General features: G+C 37.5%; 1 protein-coding gene across 1 annotated transcript in view; it reads right to left on the bottom strand.

Annotated features, from left to right (window-relative positions):
• LOC149806925 (phosphatidylinositol 3-kinase regulatory subunit alpha-like) overlaps positions 1-26,879 on the bottom strand; it is a 393,140-nt gene that overhangs the window by 268,464 nt on the left and 97,797 nt on the right. The gene's annotated exons all lie outside the window — the stretch shown is intronic.

Here is a 26,879-nt window from a genome sequence, read left to right as displayed (position 1 = left end):
TTAGAGTCTGACAAGAGTGCAATGTTAACGCGATGTCATTGCAGTAAAGTAACAAGAATGGAGACAAACCAAAGAAGATTTTAGCAAGTTGTGGTCCATTTGAAAAAAAGGACATTTTCCAGAATAGTTATTAATAAATTATTACTGCCAACCCCAGACTATAGAAATACTGACTGCTTATAACAAAAATACTGATTTTCAAAAACAAAAACGGATTTTTGAATTTTAATACATATGTAACAGTTCAATGTATCCCCTAGGGGTCAAAACTGAGAGTCAAAAATCTCCCTAGTGTCAAAACTGGGGGTCAGACTGAGTAAAAAAAACTTTGGTATCAAAATTAAAAATTTGGGGGTCTCTGAAGTGCAAATAGGGTAAAGGGAAACACTGCTGTAACTAGTGACAACATCTACAACCATCAGTAAAGTAGGGTAATAAGTTAATTATTTTATGTCAAAGATGCATCTGTTGCACTTATGCACCATTTGGGTGCCCATTAAGAAGGTGCAAGAGTGCAATACACTCACACTCAGACACAGACTGTTTATAGGAGCCTTTTCTACACCATGTTCTTTCATAGATGATCTGAATTTTGTGTAAAATGTTTTACTGAACTGTTTGACCTTCTGATCGAAAAATGACCTTCTGATCGAATTACATCATGATCGGGCTGTATTGTTGACAATGAAGCAGCAAGATGGTGTTTATTAGCCTTTTCAAGCTGTTTTATGTGTTGAGTGTCTCCATGCTGAATAGCGAAATCACAATTACACAATTTGCAAAATCCTAAGTTTTCTTCTTTACTAAATGGTTTCACAGATCTACACATGATGGCATAAATGTCTTTCCTGTGCTGCTTTCTGGAGAACATTATGAATCTTCCTTTGACCTTTTTAACAAGATCAGAAGTTAAATGTATAGATGGTGAGATACAGTCATAGCAGTAACTACTTTGCACAATCATATATGGTAGGTAAAGAATGGCACAGTAGCCTCGATTCTGAATGAACCAATCATATTTTAGAACTCTTTATCACTATACATGTGATACATTACTCTCAGAATGGAACTGGGTGCCCATTCTAAACAGAAAATTGCAAATTTTTTATTCTTTAATTTTACAAATATGGATTTTTAACAACCTACAACTATATTCAGGTCCAAAATATGGGACAAATACAGGAAAAAGGGTCACTTGGCACTATGACAAAGGCAGACTAAATATAATTTTCTGACTTTGATGGAAGTGATAAAGAATTTTGGTGGGTAAAGTAGCAATCCTGTCTGCCTAAGGTGAATGAGCACCCAAGGAACATAGATTTATCTGACATCAACCTGTACATTATGACATACCCATGCTGGATAATTATAGCCGCATGATAAATCCATGCTTCACATTTAATTTTTGCTTTATGATAAGCCCATGCTTGATTACAAGTCCATGTTTTATGATAACACTATGCTTGATGATATGCTGATGCCTGATGACACTGGTCAACAGTGAAATCATTACTGACTTGAAAAGGCCCTAATCTGTAGTATTTTGGTGTGCCGAACACGAATATAACCGTGAAAAATTTGTATTGGCTCTCGTTTTGAAGATATTCATATACCTCATTTTCTATGTTTCACTGTGTAAATTTCTCCAGTAGGACTGCAGCAACATCCGGAATAACGATGTAACATTGCATAATACCATCATGCTCACATCATCCACAGTTGATTGCATCATTTTCTGATGCAATGCAATACTAATGCCATGCGGCTGCTGAAGTAAGTTGACGTCAGCAGTGTACTATACATGTGTAGGCCTATTATACTAATGCCAGGCGGCTGCTGAAGCTGACGTAAGCAGTGTACTATATAAAGCCCAATCAGATAGGTTCAGCATTTAAAATATTTTAGACGTTGTGCGAGACAGTTCAAGCTACTGTTACATAAAACTTATTATTTTATCCATTTACGTACAATAAAGAACAGTAATGCCTCGAAAGTGTGTTAATACCGCGGACAATTTTTGCTATATCACTGGACAACAAATTTTTACAAAAGTCATGTTACTGAAATAAAATTAGTCAATTCTTATCAATTTTTATGTGCTGAACACGAATATGACAGTCAAATTGCAAAATTGGCTCTAGTTTTTTTGTAATCTGCAAGAAATTAATGTTTACATAACGAAATGCATTCCAATAGTAAAAGGTCAACTGTAATAGCCTACCTATAAAAAATCAAGTCATTGACTACATCTTAGATTTCTTCGCCTGTCTCTTGTACAGCTGTTCGGGAGCATCTCTGAGGAGTGTCCAGCAGTAGTCAGCCAGCATTGTAGTGGACCATTTTCCCTGGTATCTTTGTTCCATTGTTGCGATATCTTGATGAAAACGTTCGCCGTGTTCATCACTAACAATACCACAGTTGCTAGGAAAGAAATCCAAATGGGAATGAAGGAAGTGAATCTTTAGAGACATATTGCAGCCAAGTTTCTTATACTTCATCAACATGTCTTCTACTAGTTCCTTATAGTTTTCTGCCCTAACATTTCCGAGGAAGTTTGTAGAAACTAGGCGAAAAGCATTCCATGCTTGTTTCGCGTCACCTTCCAGCAAGTTGTTGAACCGGTCATCTTTGAAAAGCTCTCGAATCTGAGGACCCACAAAAACTCCCTCTTTAATCTTTGCTTCGCTGAGTCGAGGGAATTTTTCATGCAGGTATCGGAATGCTGGCAAAGTCCGGTCAATGGCTTTCACGAAGTTCTTCATCAAACCTAGTTTGATGTGAAGGGGTGGTAGCAAGATTTTCTGAGCCTCAACCAGAGCTGGGTGTTGGATATTCTTCTCTCCAATGGCTACATTCTGCCTGTGAGTCCATTCCTTCCTCATGTAGTGCATTTCCCTTGCTCGGCTATCCCACTCGCATAAGAAACACATGTATTTTGTATATCCTTGCTGCAGTCCCATTAAAAGGGCAACTACCTTCAAATCACCACAGAGGTGCCAGCTGTACTTGTTATACTCAATGGAATTCAGTAGCTGCCTTAAGTTATCGTATGTCTCTTTCATGTGGACAGCATACGCTACTGGAATAGATGGAAGAATGTTTCCATTGTGCAAAAGCACAGCCTTGAGACTCAGTTTCGAAGAGTCCACAAATAGTCTCCATTCTTGTGGGTCATGAGTGATTTTTAAAGCATTCATGAGGCCCTCAATATCGGAACAGAATATCAGATTACTTTCCTTTCTGAAGAAAGGCTCCAATTGCTGGTGGCGCTTTCGATATGCAGTAATTGTGACATCTTCTTCTAGAAGATTCCATTGTTGGAGTCTTGATCCTAGCAATTCTGCCTTGTTCTTTGATAAGTCCAAATCACGAATCAGGTCATGTAGTTCTTCCTGTGTTATTCTGTGTGGGGTTGATGATGCACCACAGTGAAAATCTGGATCACTGCATGCTGATGGACCAGGAGAAGAACAGGTCGACTCACCTTTGTCTTCGTCAGATGAATCAAGAGAATATTCTGCTGGAGGTTCTGGAATAGGAAGTCTCTCACCATGTGGAACTGGTCTCAATGCAGACGGAATGTTTGGGTAGACTATTCTCGACTTCTTTCGCTTCGTTATTCCGCCGGAAAGAGGAGGAACCAAGCAGAAGTAACAGTCATTTAGGTGGTTGCTTGGCTCTCTCCACACCATTGGGACTGCAAACGGCATTGATGACCTTTTGCAATTCAACCACTGTGAAAGCTGTGTTGTACATGTAGCACAGCATATATGCGGAGCCCAAGGCTTGTCTTGGTCACCAACCTTGCATCCGAAGTAAAGATGATATGCCTTCTTCACTTGAGAATTGATACTTTTCTTCTGGTTGGCAAATGTCACTTCCCCACAAATATAGCAAAAATTGTCCGCGGTATTAACACACTTTCGAGGCATTACTGTTCTTTATTGTACGTAAATGGATAAAATAATAAGTTTTATGTAACAGTAGCTTGAACTGTCTCGCACAATGTCTAAAATATTTTAAATTCTGATCCTATCTGATTGGGCTTTATATAGTACACTGCTTACGTCAGCTTCAGCAGCCGCGTGGCATTAGTATAATAGGCCTACACATGTATAGTACACTGCTGACGTCAACTTACTTCAGCAGCCGCATGGCATTAGTATTGCATTGCATCAGAAAATGATGCAATCAACTGTGGATGATGTGAGCATGATGGTATTATGCAATGTTACATCATTATTCCGGATGTTGCTGCAGTCCTACTGGAGAAATTTACACAGTGAAACATAGAAAATGAGGTATATGAATATCTTCAAAACGAGAGCCAATACAAATTTTTCACGGTTATATTCGTGTTCGGCACACCAAAATACTACAGATTAGGGCCTTTTCAAGTCAGTAATGATTTCACTGTTGACCAGTGTATTTGTGGGGAAGTGACATTTGCCAACCAGAAGAAAAGTATCAATTCTCAAGTGAAGAAGGCATATCATCTTTACTTCGGATGCAAGGTTGGTGACCAAGACAAGCCTTGGGCTCCGCATATATGCTGTGCTACATGTACAACACAGCTTTCACAGTGGTTGAATTGCAAAAGGTCATCAATGCCGTTTGCAGTCCCAATGGTGTGGAGACAGCCAAGCAACCACCTAAATGACTGTTACTTCTGCTTGGTTCCTCCTCTTTCCGGCGGAATAACGAAGCGAAAGAAGTCGAGAATAGTCTACCCAAACATTCCGTCTGCATTGAGACCAGTTCCACATGGTGAGGGACTTCCTATTCCAGAACCTCCAGCAGAATATTCTCTTGATTCATCTGACGAAGACAAAGGTGAGTCGACCTGTTCTTCTCCTGGTCCATCAGCATGCAGTGATCCAGATTTTCACTGTGGTGCATCATCAACCCCACACAGAATAACACAGGAAGAACTAAATGACCTGATTCGTGATTTGGACTTATCAAAGAACAAGGCAGAATTGCTAGGATCAAGACTCCAACAATGGAATCTTCTAGAAGAAGATGTCACAATTACTGCATATCGAAAGCGCCACCAGCAATTGGAGCCTTTCTTCAGAAAGGAAAGTAATCTGATATTCTGTTCCGATATTGAGGGCCTCATGAATGCTTTAAAAATCACTCATGACCCACAAGAATGGAGACTATTTGTGGACTCTTCGAAACTGAGTCTCAAGGCTGTGCTTTTGCACAATGGAAACATTCTTCCATCTATTCCAGTAGCGTATGCTGTCCACATGAAAGAGACATACGATAACTTAAGGCAGCTACTGAATTCCATTGAGTATAACAAGTACAGCTGGCACCTCTGTGGTGATTTGAAGGTAGTTGCCCTTTTAATGGGACTGCAGCAAGGATATACAAAATACATGTGTTTCTTATGCGAGTGGGATAGCCGAGCAAGGGAAATGCACTACATGAGGAAGGAATGGACTCACAGGCAGAATGTAGCCATTGGAGAGAAGAATATCCAACACCCAGCTCTGGTTGAGGCTCAGAAAATCTTGCTACCACCCCTTCACATCAAACTAGGTTTGATGAAGAACTTCGTGAAAGCCATTGACCGGACTTTGCCAGCATTCCGATACCTGCATGAAAAATTCCCTTGACTCAGCGAAGCAAAGATTAAAGAGGGAGTTTTTGTGGGTCCTCAGATTCGAGAGCTTTTCAAAGATGACCGGTTCAACAACTTGCTGGAAGGTGACGCGAAACAAGCATGGAATGCTTTTCGCCTAGTTTCTACAAACTTCCTCGGAAATGTTAGGGCAGAAAACTATAAGGAACTAGTAGAAGACATGTTGATGAAGTATAAGAAACTTGGCTGCAATATGTCTCTAAAGATTCACTTCCTTCATTCCCATTTGGATTTCTTTCCTAGCAACTGTGGTATTGTTAGTGATGAACACGGCGAACGTTTTCATCAAGATATCGCAACAATGGAACAAAGATACCAGGGAAAATGGTCCACTACAATGCTGGCTGACTACTGCTGGACACTCCTCAGAGATGCTCCCGAACAGCTGTACAAGAGACAGGCGAAGAAATCTAAGATGTAGTCAATGACTTGATTTTTTATAGGTAGGCTATTACAGTTGACCTTTTACTATTGGAATGCATTTCGTTATGTAAACATTAATTTCTTGCAGATTACAAAAAAACTAGAGCCAATTTTGCAATTTGACTGTCATATTCGTGTTCAGCACATAAAAATTGATAAGAATTGACTAATTTTATTTCAGTAACATGACTTTTGTAAAAATTTGTTGTCCAGTGTGATAAGTCCATTATTCATGTCATGCTGATGCCTGATGATAAGTCCATTCTTCATGTTATGCTGATGCTTGATGATAAGTCCATTATTCATGTCATGCTGATGCTTGATGATAAGTCCATTATTCATGTCATGCTGATGCCTGATGATAAGTCCATTCTTCATGTTATGCTGATGCTTGATGATAAGTCCATTATTCGTGTTATGCTGATACCTGATGATAAGTCCATTCTTCATGTTATGCTGATGCCTGATGATAAGTCCATTATTCATGTTATGCTGATGCCTGATGATAAGTCCATTCTTCATGTTATGCTGATGCTTGATGACAAGTCCATTATTCATGTTATGCTGATGCCTGATGATAAGTCCATTCTTCATGTTATGCTGATGCTTGATGATAAGTCCATTCTTCATGTTATGCTGATGCCTGATGATAAGTCCATTCTTCATGTTATGCTGATGCTTGATGATAAGTCCATTCTTCATGTTATGCTGATGCTTTATAAGTCCATTCTTCGTGTTACACTGCTGCTTGATGATAAGTCCATGCTTTATGACAAGCCAATTTTTGACGATCAACCTATACTTCATGAGAAACCTATGCTTCATGTTAAGTCCATACTTCATGATAAGCCCAAGCTCGATGATCAGTTCATGTTTGATGATAAGCCCATGCTCTATGATCTGTCCATGCTTCATGATAAGCCCATGCTTTATGATAATACCATGTTTGATGATACATGGATGCATGATCATAAGTCCATGCTTCATGATAAGTCCATGCTTTATGATAATACCAAGCTTGATGATAATACCATGCTTGATGATACATGGATGCATGATCATAAGTCCCTGCTTCACCATATGCTGATGCTTGATGATAAGTCCATGCTCAATGATAAGCCCATGCTTTATGATAATACCATGCTTGATATCTTTTGTAGTAGGGTTTAACGCCATTTTTCAGCACACGATAGGCCATATATGGTGGCCAGTATCAATGGTGGAGGAAGAACCCGGGAAAACCCCGGAAAGAACCACCGACCCAACCATGCTTGATGATACATGGATGCATGATCATAAGTCCATGCTTCACCATATGCTGATGCTTGATGATAAGTCCATGCTCAATGATAATACCATGCTTGATAATGTCCATGCTTGATGATAAGACTGTGCTTGATAATGTCCATGCTTGATGATAAGACTGTGCTTGATGATAAGACCATGCTTGATGATAAGTCCATGCTTGATGATAAAACCATGCCTGATGATAAGTCCATGCTTGATGATAAGACTGTGCTTGATAATAAGACCATGCTTGATAATGTCCATGCTTGATAATGTCCATGCTTGATGATAAGACTGTGCCTGATCAGTGATGATAAGACCATGCTCAATGATAAGACCATGCTCGATGATAAGTCCATGCTTGATGATAAGACTGTGCTTGATAATAAGACCATGCTTGATAATAAGACTGTGCCTGATCAGTGATGATAAGACCATGCTCGATGATAAGACCATGCTTGATAATAAGACCATGCTTGATAATAAGACTGCTTGATGATAAGTCCATGCTCTATGATAAGACCATGCTTGATAAGACCATGCTTGATAATAAGACTGTGCTTGATGATAAGACCATGCTTCATAAGCCCATGCTCAATGATTAGTTCACATGCTTCATGATAAGCCCATGCTTGATAAGTCTATCCTTCATGATAAGTCCATACTATATATGCGCACACTTCATGATAACTCCATACTTTATGATAAGCCATAATGCTTGATGATAAGCCCATGCTTGATGATAAATCCATACTTTGTGATAAGCCCATGCTTGATGATAAAGCTCTACTTTGTGATAAGCCCATGCTTGATGATAAATCCATACTTCGTGATAAGCCCATGCTTGATGATAAATCCATACTTTGTGATAAGCCCATGTTTCATGATATTTACATGCTCTATGATTAGTCCATGCTTTACAAGTCCATCCCCCATTTTTACAACATTTGGACAATTATTTACCAAGGATAGCTTTGTCTAATACAAATTAAAAGCCAACCCCTACTTCCTGAGAAATTTATCAGACCTGTGGTATTATTATACTATAAGAAACTGCCAGTGTACTGCTCTCATTTTATATTATAAAGCCATTCTGATTCATTCACGCTGCTTTGCCTGCAACAAATTTCTTCCCTCCTAAGCCCTCATTATTAAAATTCAACTCCATATGGGGTTTTTGGGGGGGAGGGGGATTGTAGCAAATTACTACCTCAGCAGAAATGCACCATTAGGGTTAGTTTTGTCCTTATGCATAAACTTTCTTACAGTCAATATGCTCGCTCGGTTGTTTAGTACAGATGTATATTTACTGGAAAAATGTGAAAATGGTATGCAGCTGTGTCAGAGAATGAAGTCTTCACTTTTTAAGTTTCTTTGAACAGGCTTATCACAATAGTCTCAGCTATGCAATGCAAATAAACCAGCCCTGCTTGCTTGCACCTTGCATTTATACAAAAAAAGAGAAAAAAAACAAAGAAACAAAAGTTATTTTAAAAAAAATTGTCAAAATAATTAAAAAAAGACTGTAACCATGTCTGATTGTTCCAAGTAAAACTCAGGAAGACCTATATTTAGTTAATTCAGATGTCTTTGGGGACCAGCAAGTGCTACTAGATTATGTAATTCTTCATTATTCCAGGTTATGGTCACAAAGTGCTACATGTAGCTACCTAAATAAGTCACCATTTTGGATCGAGTTTAGCTGCAGCTCCTTGTGTCAAACGTAAAATGACAAGTCCATGAAAATTTCACCATGCAACTGTACTCTGTTGATGCAGTAGACATGTACCATTCTGCCTCAGCAAAAATGACTGGATTTCAACTGAATTTTACCATGCAGCTTAAATATTCATGAGACCTTTGTCAAGCCAGGGGCATAATTCCTGTAAATGAAATCATGGAACATTTGAATTTGAACTCATTCAAGTTCCTATAAATATGAATTTGTATGCCAAAGAAATCCAAGAAAACTTCATAAACTTGCACTACAGAAAAAAAAAGAGCAAAGTGGAGAGACAATCGGGGGTATATAACATGAAAATTATGTTGTCGGACTCTGGAAAACAAGCTCATTCCTGGTCTTGTCAAAGTAAAACCATGTCAAGATTTTTTGTTGTTGAAATCCAACCATTCTTTAAAAGTCAATGCTGTAGAAATCAAAGGAGGACAGGGAATATAACCCCTGTAAATGACAGCATTCAAGACTGGAAATCAAGCTCATTATTCATGGCTACATCAAGTTTATTTTGTAGAAACCAGGCTGAGGACAGGCAATCAGACGGCATAACTCGTACAAGTCATTCAAGGTCTCATAAAATAAAACTGCATGTGAAATGTGGTTGAAATCCATGAATCCATGCTAATGTTAAGGTGAGGCTATGAAAATTACATGGTGAGGGGTCCATACCTCCACCAAATAATTACACAAATGGAAGAAATTATAACTTCTTTAAGGTCTCATCTATAAATTACTGCATCCAATTTTTTTTAAAATCCAGCACTTCTGTGTAAATTTATGTTACGGCCCCTATTCACTGAAGGTTAAGAAAAAAGCAATCAAAATGGTAAATAAAACCTTCAACAATCATCATCAAAAGCAGTAGTCAGTACCCAGAAATTTGAATCAAGAAAATAAAATTCCCAACTTTCAATAAGAAATCATATATGTTGTTAAATTCTTTCGAAACAAATTAACATTCTTAGTTCCCTGTAACTAACAATATCTGATGAAATTTCCATCAATGAAAATGTCACTTATGTCTACTGATGACAACACTTTAATAAACGAATACCATTTAAATATGTTTTGTCAAGTGAAATTCATGTTTTACATACAACAGTGTAATAAAATACAAATCACTTAGTGACCAACCACTGAAATTTTAGAAAGGAGGAGCCAAAATTTTTGGCCCTCAAATAGCTTGGAAAAAACCAACAACCTCTTGCTTTGATTTAATGAGGGGAAAAAGAACCTATTATATTCATTATATCAGTATAAATTTTCTTGAGATGAAACGAAAATTTTTATTTGAGGTTCAGAAGAAAATCCCGGTCCCCTGCCCCAAATTAAAATGTCAGTCCCTGAAGCCTAAAGGTATGTTGGGTATTTATTTGTTTATAATCATGCTCCTATTTCCCCCAAAAGGTCAGAAAAAATTATTCACATATTTTAAAACTTTTACAATTACCATTCAAATCATAATTAATTGTTAAGCAAAGGATGACTAGAAAAAATAATATTAAGAAAACACCAAAACATACCTCTTAAACCTGCAGCCTCATCAACAAAATATCACATGGGAGAAATATATTTCGATGAAACTTGTGGATCTCACAGCACAACTAGATAATAAGTCTTTGAAAATGGCCAACACTCTATTTGAAAATCGGTGAATAAAATGTAACTGAACCAGTCTGGTAACGACAGAAACCATATAGTCAGAAAATCAGTCTATGTCTAAAGTAATTCTCCAGCTGAGAGCTGTATTAAGTTCCACTGATGACTGCAATCTTCCCACTGGCCTAGATATGTTCTCTAAATTTAGAACTGACAAAGTTTTGCTATAACAAGATGCAAATCAGTATATATCATCTCTGATTTCTCTGTATATGTAATAAAATAGGGAATAGTTAGTTATACAGTGTGGCAATTCTGAAATTGTGCCTCACATGCAAACAGGATAATAGGGATGATAAAAAAGGCAGCAGTTCTGAAACATATCAATTTTCAGGCTTTCATGTTATTCTTTTTAACCAACCTACTGGTAATAATGAAGAATGAAATCTGAGTATAATAACATTTATAAAACTGCAAAAGATTCGGTCTATTTTAAACATCAATTATACGATAGGGTTTGGTGTCTTATGGTGGCAGACAAATACATGTGGGTTATTTGTTGCAAGGTGAGTGGGTCAAGGACTCACCCAAGGACACGCCCTAACCTGCACCCTTTTGGCATCCTAACTATTCAGCCACCACAACTCTTACATGCAAAAGATGCAGCCAACTGCCAAATGCCAAAATTTGGAATGGAAATTGCCATCCACTTATTCCAGTCTCAGTTCAAGAAGCCACAGTGGCTCAGTGGTTAAGGCATTGGACATCAAGGGTACAGGTTCCCAGACCAGTGAAGCAGCCCATATTAAGTACAGACAGTGGTGTGTCTTTCGGCAAGACACTACATGTGCTTCACTATTTGGAACAACATATCCTTCAATGTGTTGCTGTTCTGAAAAAACACTTAAACCCAAACCATCAACTCTCAATCTGGAACAAGAATATATGATAGAAAAAGAATGAGAACACAAGAGACTGATCACTCAAAAAACCAAACCATCCACACTAAATTTGGAACAAGAATGTATGACAGAAAAAGAATGAGAACACAAGAGACTGATCACTCGAACAACTCATTCAGTCCCAACAATGAGTATTCTCTTTTCTTCAAAACTTCAAAATCTTAGAACAAAAACTTTGAACTCGAAATGTGGACCTGCAGTCTTCTTAGTTGTAAAAGTTAAACTGTAAAAAAAATTCTTCAATCACTTACATCATGACAGAAAAAAATGTAAGTATGGAACAGGAATCAATGATGTTTAGGTACAATCTGGTTGGCTGATTGTCAGGGATTATATAATGATAAACTCATGAATTGCCTGAAAGCACTTCTATGCAATTTTCTGTATTTATTTATTATATTACAGGATTACTGAAAAGGGTGGAGTCAGTTAATTATATCATGAAGGCAGGCAGTTACAGTTTGGAATGGGAATCTCTCTCCTCTGCCTTGGGATAAAAAGAAGAAGAAAAAAATGCCCAAAAATCTGTGCAACTAGTTTCGCATTTATGCTTCTTCAGGCACGAACTGTTTTGAAAGAAAACGGATGACATCTTTTATTTTCAAATAACAATTACGTCTGTGAAGTGGCAAATTTTATGTCGATCTAACAAGAACACACTTGTTGAGACCAGAGAACTATTAATTAGATTTATGGAGACAAGCGCGTATCATATCGCCATACTACCGTGTACGGTAATGTCCTTTAGAGGTAGAGGGAGAATTTTGTTCCTAATTAAGCATTTGTTTATACAGCAGCCAGGCAGACTATTAGGGACAAAGGAAACTTCATTTTTCATGGTAAATTGTCGCAATTGAGAAATCGCAGAAACTCTGTTACTCAAACTACCAGGTCAAGCTGACCCTGACTTTGGTGCCTCTGGAAAGAGGCAGCAGAGATATTTGATTCTGATTGGTTACGTTAAATAAGGGGCATGTTTCCCACACAAAATTTTCTAGGTTTAAAAATTGCCACATTGGAAATTCTAATCAGTCTAAGTTTTTCTATGAGAGAAACCAGAGTAGGATCCGAGGGATTTGCAAGAAATTCCTTGTAAAAGAACTGTTGTCCAAAGGAGACTATTGTCGAAAGGAACCGACTAAATAATTTGCCGATTAGAGGGAGGAACGTTGAAAGCAAAGGTAGTGTGACAATTCCATGTAATTTGTTGATGCCATATATAATGCTTTGCTGAAGTTATTTACTTGTATTTTCATGAATCTTTTTTCTACATTCGTGCAATAATTTGCTTTATGAAGTATAACTGTGTTGAGTTTATGCATAGGAAGTCATACATTAATCTTCTTTAGATAAGTTTGATGAATTGTTTGAATTTGTTGTCTTGTTTGCATAAGAATTATGTTCTAAGAATTTAATGCATTACATTAGTTAATAGGATTACGAGAATCCATGTGAATTCGCCGAATTTAGAAGATTTCACGTATGATTAAGAATAAGTGTGTATCGACTGAAATGATTTAGTAATTGATTGATGTGATGTATCTTATTTATTCGCTGTGTATATTGAGGCTGGCTCAGAACCCCAGGCCTCGCATATGTGTTAATGTGTAAGGTCAAGGCGTAACAAATTAGCCATTTGACTAACTAGGGTCATTATAGAACATGTGGAGTCGATTTATAGCCTTAGCATCTGTCGAGCACTGATAGTAAAATCTGATAACGAGGGAGAATAATGAAGAATTAACTGTTTCATAAATAACGGGAAATTTAGTTTGTCTCTATTTATATTTATTTAAAAGGCAGAAAATAGCTCCCGAGACGTATAATCCTGAGACATATAATCCTGAGATGCATAATCCTGAGATGTATTATTCTGGGACGTATGATGTGATGTTATTCTGAGACGTATACTGTGACGAATAGAGAGAAGTGCAGTGAAACATATGATCCTGTGATGCAATCCTGCGACGTATTAATTTCTGAAATGTATTCTGAGAGTATCCTGAGACGAAGGGTGGAAAGTATCATCCTGAGATCCAAGCATCTGAACAGCTACAGTAGCAGCTGAACAACTGAGGACGAACAGGTTATGCAATCGTACAAGATGTTGACTTCGATTGTTCACTCGATCCTATGATGAACTAAATCTATCAGTAACAGATCAGCTATTTTATTTAAATCTATCTGCGTTTTCTTTGTATTTTGGTAAAAGTTAAATTTCTAAAAGCAGAGTATATTCCTGATGTAATGAATTTTCACAGTGTTTTATATGTAATTGATTAAATTGTTTGTTTACATGTACAGGGGGCTCGTGTTGGTTTGTTCTATATACTTGCTCAGATCTCTATCTATTTCACCTATAAGTTTCACCACTTATATTTATATTTTCTCGAACCGGGCAATAACATCGAGGGCGGTCAACCCCTAGATAACGAAAACCAAATTTGGTGGGACACCCACCAGGGACAATTCTCCCCCCCCCCCTTTACAACGTCATTACGTAACGTCAAAAATGATACTCATTGTCATTACAATTTTAAGTTTAGGAGACTATAATATTTATTAATTATATGACCTATATTATATAATGAAGGATTATATTGTATTGATACCTAATATAGGTCGTATAATTAATAAATATTATAGTTTCCTAAACTTATCAAATACAACCAGCATAAAATCACTTTACAAAAATAAACCAATTCTCGCTTATAGAAGACCCAAGAATTTGTAAGATTTTCTAATTAGAACTAAACAGACAGAAAATAAAAAAAGACAATTTTTGTCATCTAAATGTAACAGACACCAGTGCTCAATGTGCAAACATAAGAGAAAGTACTTCTTTCAGCAGCGCTAATACAAAAGAGGTCTTTTCTCTACATGATAGCACTAACTGTATATCAACTGATGTGATTTATTTGTTGAACAAACACTTAAACAAATTTCTAGGAGAATGAATAATCATCGCTTTCGTATAAAAAAAATTAGAGATCCTCAGTTTTCCTCTAATATTTCAACGCACTTTAACACCAATAATCACTCTACTTGATTTTTCTTTCAAGCCAATAGATATTGTGCATGGTGACATGAAAAGACTCATAAAAGAAACTTATTGGATTCAGAGGTTAAATACTTTGTATCCTAATGGCCTTAATGCCAATGCACTATATAAAATTGTATAAATTTTTTTTTTAAATTGATATATTGTATATCCTTTATAACAATATAATTATATGTGTGACTGCTTGTCTTTATTTTATTTTATTATTCTCCTCTGCCTTAAATTAACTATGACTTGAAATTTCACTCTTTTATGCACCAGGAAGCAATATTGGGGTGGGTTAATCCTAAGTCCCTGTCAAAATTATGCAATAAAGAAAGAGTCTGGATACTTTTAAAAATACTGAATTTGCAACTTTTTCAATAAGAGTATGTTATATGATTGCTTTCTGCAGAAATTATATTTCTTCTTTCAATCACCACTCTGGTGGCCTAATGGTTAGAGTGTCCACCTCAGATGCGGGAGGTGGAGGGTTTGAACCATGGCCAAGGCATACCAAAGACTTATAACAATAGTACTACAGATGCCTTGCTTGGCGCTCAACACTGAGGTTAGCCTGGTCAGCCTGGTGTCAGGACAATGTGACAATGTGGGACATCATGCTACATGTCTGCAGCATGATGCCCCAGTGCTAGACATCACTATAAACTGCAACACTGCAGACACTGAGATATGACTGGAAAATTGTTAAAGCTATGTTACAAATTCAAATCGCACACACACACAATCACACAACTGGTGAAAGAAAAACCAATACAAGGAAACTCACCTCACTAAAGAGGCAAAAACTTCTAAATGGTATTAAATGGGCCACCTTTTGAGCAATGACAAATGGACCCAAGGAAAATATGCCTTCTCTTTCGTAAGCTAGCGAGCCAAGGTAAAAGGAAGAAAAAATATTGTGAGATAAACAATACTTTCAACACATCCTCCAGAGACGAATGAGTTAGACAAGCCCATGAGGTAACAATGGCTTGAATCTCATGAATGAAAGATCCCTAGGGTCTGATGAGCTCTTGATAGTTGTCCTGACCCATCTCAAAATGGTAGAAGCTAAAATATCAGATGAACCCTTAAATGGGAAGGAAAAGACACTTTCAACCCTTCCTTCTCTCTTTAGAGGCTGCCCAATAATGAAAAGAACTAATTGAACAAAAAAGTCTATCTTGATCATCACAAATAGAGCGACTGATGGAAGCTGGTTATTTACTAATACAACTGATTGGCAAAAGAAAAAAACCAACTCATAATTCCCAGTGAACCTGATACATTGCTGCTCTGCAGACAGGGCATGAAGCTTACTCCTTTGTCCCTTGGATGCTAAGAACAGTAAGAAAACAGCCTTGAAGGTTAGGGCTCAAAGAAAGCTTCACCCAAAGATTCAATGTGGGGTTCAGTTAGAGACCACAAGATATCCAAAACATTCAATTTAGGCAAGATCTATGCACCCAAAATTACCTGATCAGGTCTGCTACGTTTGAGTCCATTCTGATGGCCAGGTCTTTTAAAAACTTGTTTGAGTTTGCAGCTACCCTACAGTCCTTAAAAGTAGAAAACAAACAATTGTTTCTCTTCAAAAAAGTAAGAGAAGAAAATCAGCCACTGCACTCAAAGAGGGACAGCTTGAATTGACCTGATTTCTACTGTGACAATCACAAAAAATGCTCAGTTTGGCATCATACACCTGATATACAGATCATTTCTTGGACCAACAATGCATTTGGCAACCTTGTTCAAAAACATCTTGAAGAAAATTCATATGATATAAGCCAAGCATGAAGGTTGAGAATCTGTGGGCTGTTGTGTAGGAGAGTACCTCTGTGCTGCAACAGGTCTTTCCTTTAAAGTAATATTCTGGGATGGTCCATAAGCAGGTCATGATGATTGTTGAACTACAATCAATGGGGCCAAAAAGAAGCTCTCAAAATGAGCTGAGCAGTGTTCCTTTCTTTGTGAAGTATCTGTGGAATCATCCTGAATGATGGAAAGGTATAAGCAAAATAAAACGATCCTACTCCAGGCCGAAAGTGTCCACTGCCCAGACCCTCTGGTCTGAGACTGGGGAGCTTGTTCTTTAGCTTTGTGGCCAACAAGTAAGTCCATCCATGGAGTCCCCTAAAGTTGGAACAGGCAGTCTGGTACAGATTGATGGAGAGACCATTCCAGGAGGGCTATAGACCTTTTCCTTGAAAGTCTGTCCCACAAAATATCCCTTCTGCCAGGAATATGAACTCAAAGGGTAATTCCTTCTGAAATTGCCCACCAAAAAATGTTCCAAACCTGTATGCACAGAGAAGTTGCATGTGTTTCCTTATCTCCTGAGGTATGCGACCATAGATGTCTTGTCAGAAACCATCATTTAGTGACCTCTTATTTTGCTCACTCAACCTTGAAGGACTAACAACACTGCCTTTATTTCTAAATTGTTGATTTGAAGGATAGATGATTCCCAGGACAACAAACCCTAAAGAATCAGTCCTTCCATCTCAAGATATGCGCCCTAGTCTGAATCTGACACACCTATGAAGAGATAAGAGTGTGGGTTCAGAGGCATGTATAGGGACTCCTGTCAAAGCCAACAAACACAGACTAATCCTCTGTTTGAGAAGATATTCATTCCCATATAAACAAACTCTTGAGATTGAGTGAACTCCAATTGTTCTCAGTTGCATAAACGAACTAGCCTGGTCTTCATCTACAGGGGTGTAACTCTCAGAAGGTTCTTACTGTGCTCTAATATAACCTTGGAAGTATCCATGTCAACATCCCAGAGAAGGTGGAAAAGCTCTGCTGACAAGATCGTGAACAAGGACAATGCATGCCAAGAAGGGTTTGCCACTGTTTCCAACAAATAATGTATGGCAACTGGTGACAGAGTTTTCTTTCATCAGGCAAAAAATGGGGCTGCAGCCAAGAGGTCTGCATGCAAGGCTATGGTTACCTAACCTTCTTTACTAATGATTCCAGTGCCTTCAATGACTGGTGGGTTCACGTACCTGTTGAAATACCCACAAGCATGGTATCAGGATTTAAAGTAGGCAGTTTAATTGGCCAGCTTGATGTAGCAACCAAAGGTTAGAACATAGAAGAGGGTACAGATCACCCCTTACACTGTCTAGCAAAGTCTTGGCCCTTGTTAAAACATTGTGAAAGCTCCTTAATTTTAATTGACTGAGGGAGCCACAAGTGATCTGGTCCAAAGTCTGCCCAAAAAAGTTTGTTCAAGCTAGAACAGAATTTAAAACTCACCAGAACCTGAAGGTTTGGACACATGTCACTGAGCAAACAATAGTAAGCCTCATTTACTGCTTTGTCAGAAGACCACCTGTCTTCCTCCTCTGCTGCCTTGACTGATGGGTGAGAGGAGACAGGGACCAAAAGAAAGCACGTTCTATATCAAGCTCATGTGAATCATTGAGAACAGACACGACATCTTCATTCTGCGTTCTCTCCTGAAAGGCAGGATTATGTGACCCAATGTCTCCCTGTTGTGGAAGAGACTTCTATGTAAGAGGAACATGAACCCAAAACTTCTTAGAAGGAGCTAAAGAACTGTCCTTAGCAATGGATCCAGCCAGTGGGTGAAAGACTACTCTTGATAATCCTAGTGAATTGTGGAGAAGAAGGCCTGTCTCACTTCCATTTTATTACCCATCTTCATAAGAAGAAGTAGGTCCATGGCCCATTGACCCATTGTGTCCAAGGTCTTTAAGGACATGGCTGCATGCAAGGAATCACTTTCCTGCAGAGGAACACCCCACATTCCATAAAGAGATGTATTATTGCAAGGGGGATGCCAAACTGATTCCCTTCCCTAATCTGGCATTTATAAGCAAAGCACCCCCACCCCCCGATGAAAACAGCAGTCTGGAGATGTGGGTCTCAACCTGATCCTTCTCTCCAATTATCAGTGACCAATACACATAGACTGGAGACCAATACACATAGGCTGGTGACCGGTACACATAGAGCAGTAATAGGTAAAAAGTCGAAGATTAATCCAGCGACTCAGATCTATACATCTAAGTTCTCCCCCTTACCAGGTGGCTCAATCCCATTACCAACAATGAGCCTTGGACAAAAAGGGTGATGCTCCACCCCCAACCCATTTATAACCTCCACTAATCCTAAGAGTCTCTTAAGAGACATGGGTAATCCTTCTCTGAGACTCAATGGACACGGATTTGGAAACCCCTCAAAATTTGAAGGAAGACGAGGAAAGAACTTCCTTTCTCCATTACAGGTATATCAATGCTTGGCAAGATCCCAGACCTCATCAGGATGCAAAAGGGACAACCATCTGTCCTCTTGCAGCATGTTGTAGTAGCGCCTTTCTGATGTCACTGCGCTATGGGGAATTAGTCACAAGCAAGAGGGTTTCTTCTTTTTCTACCTTTAATAAATTATGTTGCCCCTAGTTCTTCATGCTGACTCCCTGCACTATGTTTGACCTGGCTTTTTAAACAATCCTAGCGGACTTCAGAGAAAACATTCCCTGAAGACCTAAACTAATATTCTGGTCTGATTGTGTTAGGTGCAGACCCTTTATCTAACTCTAATCTACATATCAAAATGCACAGAATCTAAATTTTGTAATCCAAAATAAAGCCATATATGTACTCTCCATACACACTCTTTTCCCACTGATGCTGTGTGTTAGAATTTACAAAAATATTATTTTGAGTATGCAATTACTTGTAAACTTTATCCTTTCTGAGCAAATTACTTCAAAAGTAAACTATAACTACCCAATTCTATTTTAAGCACTTTATACCTACTAAAAGAGATTCAAATTTCCCTTCAAATGGTCACTAATTTTAATGTTTAAGTATTATGGCAAACTTGCTGTAATTAATTTTAATTAGCTTTACAAACACATCTTCCAACTGTCCTACTGACTCCTTTGTTTCAATTTCTCTGGACTGTAACTTGACACCATAGCATTTGAATAGCTACTGGTAACCTAGTATTGACCTTAGATCTCTGCCTCTAAATCTAACAGTGACTGTAGAGTTACTCCTCTATCATAGACATACTGTTATTAAATTTACGTAGAGAATTTAGAAAATTTATACACAAATATATCTTTTCTTCTAAAACTAATATAAATACCATAGCACCTGAAATAACTAAATTTAGCCCTATAATAATATACAAGATAGGCAAGTGGTAGGTGTGTTCAAATGGCGTTCATGTGGCCACATCTTTTTAGACACAGCTGTAAAAGATTACTGAAATGAAAATGTATTCAAAAACTTTTATGCAAGTATATGTAAAAAAAAAAGTGGAAATGATTCATCTGTCCAAGACCAAACAAGAGTGAGTCCAAAGAGGAAGTCTAAACTTCAAACAAAAACTCCAGTTCTGGAACTGGCAAACTTTTTACTAAAGTCATTCTGGTAACAAAACTTTTTCCTTTTTTTTGCAGATGTATTTTGTAATGTTCATAACATGTCTATAATACTTGGCATCACTGTAAAGCTACATTTTGCTCCTTTCTTTGATACCACCTGCTAGGGTCTATCATGAACTGTGATGACATCATGGACCTTTGAAGAAAGATGTAACCTTATGACTCCAAATGACATTTTTTAGGAATTTGAAACAAAAACGGTGTAATATTTTTTGAATTTTTGTACAGTTTTAGTGAGGAAGCAAAGAGCCAGAAACCTCATGAAACAAAATGATATCTTTATAAATTAAGAACACTTTCAGGGTAACTTTCATAACAACACATCAGGCAGTAGACCCAGAGTGTCTTTCATAAAGTATTGACCTGTGACACTGACTTTGAGAATAAACCCTAAACATACAATGTAACACATCATCTGGTGACAATAAATAAAAATACTAAGCTTCATCCATTTAGCTCATAACTTGGATTGGTTTGATTTGGTTTAGGTGTTTTTACAGAACAACAAAACAAGTTATTTAATGCCGAGGCAATTGGAGTTATGTCCCTTGTCCAAGTACACAACAAGGTAACTGACCCAGGCTGATCTGACTGTAGGATTCTGGCTTGTACCCTTTTGGTCATCAGACAGGCACACTAAGAAATAAGCCACTATGGCTCCTAATTTAAGTGAAAAGGCAAGGGCAAATGCGACAAACCTAATATTGTTCTCTAACCTCACCCCTGAAAAAAGTTGCTCCAACATGTACACGTCATATTTCAATGAGTATACAGGACTCCCTCATTATAAGACCCTTCAGTATAACTGAGTTCCCAATGTAAGGTAGATATGATCATGGATCCTATTTCATTTTCAATGGCTGTAAAATTATATGTATCATGCCTTCAATACATGGTGGTATACTCTATGAACAACATGATAATAAGGGAATACTGTAACAAGCTAAACAAAGTTTTATCTCATCTCAAAAGGTTCTAAAATTACAGACAGGAGAAAAAAATCTAACAAAAACTACAGGAGTAAATCATGAAGGATATACAATCAGAGACACCAGATGACAATGTATTAAAAAGTCAAAAAAGTACTCATAATGCAATTTCAAAAAGGATGTTTTTCAAAATCTATGAAGCCAATATACTGTAAAAAAAACACGGATAATGGCTGGCATGAAAACACGAATTTACTGCAAATAAGTCATGCCATACTGGCAGTCATTGAAAAAAAGACATAAATGTCGTTTGAAAATATGACTGATACAGGACACTGTTAACTCAAATTTCCAGAAAAGTGGATATTACATTACTAAGAACAAAACCCTCTCTTTTCCGATTTAATCAATCAGCATCAAAGAGGGGGAATTAAAATAAATCATTCTAAAGAATATCAATCAATAGCAGACATTGTTTGAATAATAGAATCTCTGTTAATGTTTGGTCTGATACAAGGAAATCCCGGTCAAGGGGCGTTATTTTTCTCCCCATGAGGCACAGCTTCATGCGGAGACAAATAATAAAGCCGCTTGATTGGGACTTCCTTGTCTTGGTACAAACACTGACATATATTATTTATCTTATACAAATTTTCTTTAAACTAAATTAAAATAACCCTGCACTTTTAAAATTTAATTAGCAGATTCAAAACATTGTATTCATCAGGTATTATTATTGCATCTCACTCTATATAAAGGTCATCAGGTTTTGTAAATAAAAATAATTATCTAAGTAGAATCTAGCTATATATTGCTGCTCTTAGAAAAGGTAAAAACAAATTAAAAAGTTATAATTCTTATGTTTTGGATTATTGTGCAATGAATGTCTCAAGCGACGTGCCATTGCTTTTCAAATACTGCACTTAAGACTAAGATGTTAATGAGAGAGAAACATGTCAACAATAAAGCACACAAGTTCTGAGAAAAACTAAAAATAAAAAATCTGATATTATTACTTGATTATCACATTTAATCGATAGATGTCACATGAAATTAACAATAAATAATCAGTATCTTTTATACGGTTAAGTTTTAAATTTCATCAGTTCTAATTTGGAAAATGTTCTATGGTAGGCAATGGTACAATACTGTGCAGTACAATATGCATACTGGGTATAGTTCATTACTCGATGGTAAGGGCAGGAGTTTTCATTTGCAATCGCATATGATGTTTGATTCAAGTGGGACAGATTGTGGGTGTTTGACAAAGTTTTAAAAACCAGCTTGACATAACACATTTCTGGTTTTAGCTGGCTTTGTGGTGCCAGTGATGTGTATTGCCTGTGTGTCTCGAGCTCTATCGAATAGCTTTTGTGTGTGTGTGTGGGGGTGTGTGTGTGGGTGTGTGTGTGTGTGGTTGCTTATGAGTGAATTTCTTTTTGTTATGTATCTGCTGTTGTATTTTATATCAATTCTGCCAGGCAGAGCAGAAGACAATAAAAGCAGTTCCTAGCATGTGGACACCATGACTGAGATGACTGAACTGTGATAACCAGAATGAGATCGGAAAAGTAAGTAAGGTTAGCATTTAAACAGGTAGATTTCTCTGTCCCATTGTTAATAAACAGACTATATATATATATATATGAGACCTGTTTTAATCAAATAGCCTGTGGCTCTCTATTGGAAGGATAATGACCTTTCTGGATCTAGTTGACCGCTCAGTGAACCCACACACAGGTATGATATCCATAACTAACATTACTTCACACAGTGAAATATTAGGCCACATACTACTACCTGATATACCAATATACAAGTCTTCACAGTGGTGAAATATTAGGCCACATACTGCTACCTGATATACCAATATACAAGTCTTCACAGTGGTGAAATATTAGGCCACATACTGCTACCTGATATACCAATATACAAGTCTTCAAAGTGGTGAAATATTAGGCCACATACTGCTACCTGATATACCAATATACAAGTCTCAGAGCCATTAAAAATACAACCAAGAGAAAACCTGCACCAGAGACAAGTTGCAGGGGGTGGGAATGGGGGAGTAAAAGGGGCCTCTTACATACCCAAGACCCCAACAACAGAACAGTGAACAAAGATTTTATTACAATATCATTCAGTAACACATGCAGTTGATAAGTAAGACTTCCTGTATTGACTTAGTGAGACCTACACTGATTTGAAAAAGAAGGAATGGGGAATTAAGCTAACACCTGTTTAAAAAGCCACAACCCATGGACTATGAAGTGAAGAACATTGCTTATTACTGTTGGGACAAGGGCTGACAAATGAAGAGCTTCAAAATATGGAACATGTGTGCTGACCCTTAAGAAACAGACCTATTACAATAGTACATTTCCCAATGGCATCTGTACTGAAATCAATCTGGTACTAAAAATAGACCATGATATCATTGTGCTCTGCTGCTGCAAGATTATTTTTGGACAAAGCACTGAGAGATGCTTTATAGTAACACCTAGTAATTCATGATATATATATATATATATATATATATATATATATATATATATATATATATATATACACACACACACACTTTATGTATACAATAAAGTTGATTTGATTTGCACTACCCTCACATTATGATATTTTGATATAATCATACATGCAAACATACAAGTGCATATAATGTACAGTAATAATTTTGTACATTTTTTTTGTCATCCTTTTGTATTGCATGCAAATCTGTTTTGGGTAAAACTCTTGTATGCACACATTAATACGACTTGACATTCAGGAAGAGGAACAATAACAAGATTTTTAAGCTGGCCACTATAGCAGCCATATTCAATACCCAAGTAGCACCATTTTAATTTTGGACCAACAAGACCCTACAATAAATGTTTAGCCTGCAAGCTGTTTAGGAGGAGCAGCGATAACAAACTTGTGCTAACAGACAAACAAACAACAAGCCATCACAAAAGTTGTTCTTGTCTATGATTAGTACAACTATAAAGTGATAAGATTTTCAGAGGAAAGAACACTATGTTAACGAGCATACACAGTTATATCCATTTTGAAGTCTGACAAAAATAATCTTGTGGTTATTAATCCATTTGACACTGAAGGTGTTTTAAGCCCCTTTGGTTTATGGGGGCCTTTTTTTCTCAGGCATATTCTCATAAATAAAATATCACTTCAAAAACATGGACTATAAACATGATGAACCTATGTGGGTACAAAGACCAAAGCAATGTTAATTTTCACAACATGGGGTGATACATTTTTGCAATGACATTGAGGCCAGGTCCAGGAATTCATCTTGGCTTTCAAGACTGTTATATCTGTAGCATCTAGCCGTGTTATTTCTTTAAAAGTCATGACCGCCACAATGAATGCAATATCAAGGTTATAACCTCGGAAAATATCATACTAATTTCATACAACTATGCTTAATGCCATGGGGGCATTGCCCTTAACTTGAATGAGATAAATGAACAAGGAAGTTATTACAGGACACAAGATCTGGTTTCTTAAATACAGGCATTTCTTAGCTGTTTTCATTTCCTGAAATTAAAGAGTACTTCCTTAATAGACTGTCTTTCTCATCTTCATGCAATAAAAGTTGACTATAATAGTAGAATAACTGGCATACACAATGTGTGGGACACTATTTGACTGTCTTTCCCAGCTTCAAACAAGAGAAAGGTCAAATATTACAGAGAATGGTATGCATGAACACACAATATTTATAGGTTATTTTTGGCTTCAATGGCTTTTGTAACTCAATATTGGCTGGATCAAGCTGAGGACACTAAAGCAGCCAACTTGGTTTTCCATGCTACAAGAGTATCATGAACAGAACAGCATATTATTTTTCTGCCCAGTACTGCACCTGCACTAAACCTGACGATAAATAAAGTGTACTGTTATGACCCTAAGGTCTTGAGATAAGTAACAGAAAAAGAAAACATAAACAGCAAGTTTTGTAAAATTCAATAAATAATTTATTCTCCCAGAATGTAAAGTGAAAATTTAAAAAGAACTTACAGTATTGTGAATTAAATCCCAAACAGACTAAAAAGTTCTGGCACAAGTCCAAGATTATTGAGTATTCCAAATGAATTGCAGTGGATTTCCAAATGAATTCCAATCTTCAAAGTACTGACGCAACCATGGTTTCTAATGTGCTAATGTCCCAACAGTCTTGATGCATCACAATGATATAATCCCAACTGTCATTGAATGAATTCACAATATACCAAAATTCAATTTTTATTTTTTATTTTTATTTCTATAATTTTCATTATTACTAGTGTCTGAATACTTGGTGCCTTTTCTCATTTCTCTCTATCTTACTTAACTCACATACTGATTTAGGGCAGTGGTGGAAATTACAGCTACTGGATACCTTATTGCAATGTGTACACTGGAACAAAAGAAAATGCTTTACAATTCTTTCTTCAAAGGCTACACAAAACAAACACCTGTACAAGCTAATATTTAATTACTAAATTACAGCATTGACACTGATTTATCAAATACTAGTAGCCTTGTTAATATCTAGGAACAAACCACACTAAACAAAAATGGACGTGGCACACATGGCTAATATTTCATTGAGTCTTGAAGTTGATGGTTAATGGCAACAATGAAAAAAATGATGAAAACTGGCCATCTAAAAAATTTCTGATACTACTGTACCCACCGTGGCATCCAAAGTGAGAGGTTTAATGAGCCAGGAAGGAATATGAACCTTAGATCTAGGGAACAATTATGTCAATGTAAATGGTGGGGGGGGGGGGGGGGAATACAGACAACCCCTTACATTACCTAATGAAGTCTAGGTCCTTACTAAACCTTTGGGAAAGCTCCTTAATTGCAGCTGAGTGAGGAAGTTGTTGCTGTTGTGGGGTTTAACGCCGTTTTTCAAACACATGATAGGCTATGCATGGTGGCCAGTATTAATGGTGGAGGAAGAACCTGGGAAAACCCCGGAAAGAACCACTGACCCATAAGAAGCTACTGGCAAGCTTTCTCACATACCCACACTGGCCGAATCCTAGACTCGAACCCATGCAGACAGAGGTGAGATGGCAGTGATCCGTAACGGAGAGCACTTTAGACCACTCGGCCACTCAAGGCCCCTGAGTGAGGAAGTAACAATAGATCTGGTCAAGAAATAGCTCAAGAAAGTTTCTCCAAGCTGAATGAATTTCAGTCACCAGAACCTGAGAAGTTTGGGGCACATATAACTGGGCAAAAGATGGTAAACCTGAAGTTGCCACACTGTTGAAAGACCAGATCTCTTCCTCCTCTATACCTTGAGTGATAGTATGGGAGGAGGCATGGGACCTGAAGGGAGGGAGTGCCACATTAGCCTGTTCTGCATCAAACTTGTGCAAACTGACCAGGGCTTTAATGAATCATCATCTTGCTCTCACTACTGGAAGGCAGGACTAGATGACCCAATGTATCTCTGTTGCAGGGAAGACTTGATGGTAAGAGGTAGCCTTGAAGGTCAGAAGTCCCTAGTGGAAAGACTACAAAATTGGGTGAGAGTGATTCTCTGCCCTCCTTGGGCATTTGGGAGAAGAAGGTCCATCTCACTCCCTCTTTTCTGACCCAACATCATATGAGGAAGATGTAGGTCCATTTCCTAAAATTCCATCATATGACCAGGGTCCTGAAGTCCATGGCTGTATGCAAGAAAAGGGTCAATCATTTCCCTGTGATGGAAGCCCACATCATATAGGGTTTTTAAGGGTTATAAAACAGGGGAGATGCTGATCCAATCCCCTTCCCTACTCTGGCATCAGTACATTGAAC

This window comes from Sinohyriopsis cumingii, chromosome 1, assembly GCF_028554795.1.
Source record: "Sinohyriopsis cumingii isolate HCF-2022 chromosome 1, ASM2855479v2, whole genome shotgun sequence".
Lineage (NCBI taxonomy): Eukaryota > Metazoa > Mollusca > Bivalvia > Unionida > Unionidae > Sinohyriopsis > Sinohyriopsis cumingii.
This window is presented reverse-complemented; position numbering and strand designations above follow the sequence as displayed.